A 3,253-nucleotide genomic window follows, 5' to 3' on the forward strand; every position below is an offset into this window, starting at 1 on the left:
TTGCTGCATGAAGTTATTTTTAAGTTTTAATTATGAAGCAGAAATCTCTGCTATGGTGGATGCCCGGAAGGGATTTTTTTCTCCCTCCTTTCTCTTTTCTCAACTATTGTTATAGAATGTGAACACATATACAATGATTTATTGTTAAGAAAATTTAAATAAAAAAGATATTCAAAAATTATTCCTACATTCATCAACATTTCTAGTGTCACATTCATATTCATCAATAAGTGTAGCTAAAAGATATGCACTGATTCTATTATGTTTGAATGGTTCTAACATTTGTTTACTTTAAATGTTTAAATTACCTATAAAACTGCTGTATCACGTGTTAATACATGTTTTATATCCATGGCTGTTCTGTGAACTGTATCACGTTTATAATTAAGTAATAAAGTATTATTTTTATTCTATTGTTTTATCTGGTATTGGTTTATTGTTCTTATTTCTTATTGTTTTTAATTGTACAGTTTTTTGTTTTTAAATCTATTCTTGTATTTTGGTTTTTATTTATTCTTCTGTACAGCACTTCGGTCCACCACATTTGTTTTTAAGTGCTTTACAAATAAAATTGGATTAGAGTGGAAGTACCTAGAGAATTTATTTCATATTAAATGACAATATTTCCCTTTTCAGGTCGTCTTTCAGGGTTGATCGGTCTAGAACATGACAATATCATTATGTTTAAGGTTTTATTTTAAGAATGTGAAGGGAATTCTGTCTAAATTCTTTAGATATTGCCAGAAATTTCTAATATTCACTACTGGACTGTGTTGTATTTTGTACCATTTATTTTAGTAGCAGAGCTATACAGGCAAAATGATTCAAACTAATAGGGGATTTTTTTTTTTTTTTTAAACTTGACTGTGATTATTTTTAGTATGTTTTAATTTATTTTACTCACCTCAGTCTTCCTTTGATAATTTACTCGTTTTCACACCTTTGCCGGTGCCCCCCCCAACACACACACACGCCCATCATCAGGAATTTTCTTTGCGATAAATTAGATATCTGTGTGCTGAGGGTGCATCTGTTGGATTCAAACACCCCTGTGGCTGCTTTACCTCTTTTGTCTCACTGTGACAAACTTAAACTGTGGAAATACCTCATCACTGGCTCCACTGTGAACTGCAGGTATTATGGAGGGGTTGTGTTGCTAAGAAACATATGGGCCTACACATAAAAGAGACGAGCTGGCAATCTTTCAATGCCACTCTCTCCCACTGGATGAAGTAGCACAAAGCAACACCTCCTACGCTGGCCTTTGATTGGCAGCCGTGTGGTTCGAGAGACTGCTTCACCGTCCTTGAGCGCTGAAAGCAGGATCTGCATTCACCAGACACACAAGTACCATTACTTATCTCTTTTTTTTTTTATTTGAATGGAGTGAAACATCTACATAAATGAGAGGCCTCGCAATACATGTACTCGACAAAAAGTTCTCTTTTTTTGTTTTCAATTTCAGCTGTAAAGAAAAAAAAAACTTTATTTTTAAACCATTTCTGTACATTCTGTGAGATATGTTCTGAGACCTGAACAGAAGTCAGAAATGAGACCTCACTCCCACCCTGATCCCAGTATAGTCTATCCATCCCTTGAAACAAACAAACAAAAAAAAAAGCCCCACCCAGGTCCCAGATATCAATGAACACACACCTGAAATACACCTCAAGTAACCGTCTCCTTTTCTGCTTCTCTTTTTGTTTCTAAGGATAATTCTGGTTCAGTACAACTGAAGGTTTGACAGTCCTTTCATTTGGTTATGGTAACCTTGTACTCATTACAGTAAATGTGAAGATGTGGGAATGTGCTGATATTGGTCGCATGAAACGTACGCAGTCAAAAAATCAGAGCAGATGTAAATAAACCAGATGATCTGTCCTACAGGCCACTGAAATGTTAGTACTAATGCATCACTGCAGACCTAAACTGTGTGTGCTAAGGCAGTCACTGATTTTACTCAGATTAAATCAAACACAATCTCTGTAGCTCAACCCTGAACTAGCGTAAGACTGCTGCAGCTTCACTGACGAGCGAACAGGTGACTTCAGATTTGTTGCCATGGGAACATGACTGTAAGGCAGCTGAATTTTTATAAGGCAGCAAACAGTCCAACCTTTTTGCACACCTTTCCATCTACGATGTTGTATCCAAAATATTTCTCAGATGGTCTGGCATCGTGTTTATCCAATAGCACTGTTCATTATTTTCTGCGAGTAAAGTTTCCAACAATCATCTGATTATCTGACTGCTTACACTTCATACCAAACTGGACTTTGCAATGTCAACACCTCCCCAGAAATCAACCGGACTGAAAAATACAATGTCACCATATCAATGTGCTAAAACTAAAAAAAACAAAACAAAAAAAAACATAAAAGCTGAAAAAAGGTCCATTAAATAACTCTTTTCTACCTTTTAACCACATTTCACAGTCTTCCTGAGAAGATTGAGTGTGATCAGTTACTGCAACCATTGCATGGCTGTTATTAAAAACAAAGGTCTTGGGTTCATTTTTTGGTAAAATTACTTTCATGGATAACTTACACCCATGAAATTAACCGTATTAAAGCAGAAGGATCCATTAACTCTTCGTTCTTGATTCCCCAAAGTCACACTTCTCTATTCTTTCTTTTTTTCCCTCCCTCATCCCTTTTCCCACTCTGGATAATTACGCCTAAATCTAGGTATTGTAAAAAAACAAAAACAAAAAAAAAAGGAAAAAAACATCACATTGAAAAGAGGGAACAATTAAAATATACATATGTAATATAAATGTCAATACTTGCTCCTGAGAGCTCAGTCACACTATCATTGGCATAAGAAAGGATGGATTTTATGCAATGGAGGTTTCAATTTATTCTCTCATTTCTAATCAAGTGCTTTCACTTGCTCTTTTGTGTGGGCATGAACACAGCGTAGGTACATTTGAATGAGTACACAGCGGCAGTTCTTCCCTCGCCAAGCACACTCAAAAGACTTGATAAAAAGGTGTTGTCCCAAATACCAGCTCGTGATTCTAAAATGGATTTGCCTTGATTCAATTGGGCAGTGATTGCCTTTAGCAAGTCCATGTAGCATGTACAATTGAGATTTTATCCTGTAATCGTTTGTTCAGGTTCAGTCTTAGACTATGATATTAGATCTTTATAGATGATAAAATAAATTAAGCGTGGTGAGAGTCGCTTGGACTGAGAAGTCGCTCAACTGCCTCTTCTCCTGCTCTTGATGGAGAAGGGTGGGGAGGAAGAGG

Source organism: Sphaeramia orbicularis, chromosome 12, assembly GCF_902148855.1.
Source record: "Sphaeramia orbicularis chromosome 12, fSphaOr1.1, whole genome shotgun sequence".
NCBI classification, from domain to species: Eukaryota; Metazoa; Chordata; class Actinopteri; order Kurtiformes; family Apogonidae; genus Sphaeramia; species Sphaeramia orbicularis.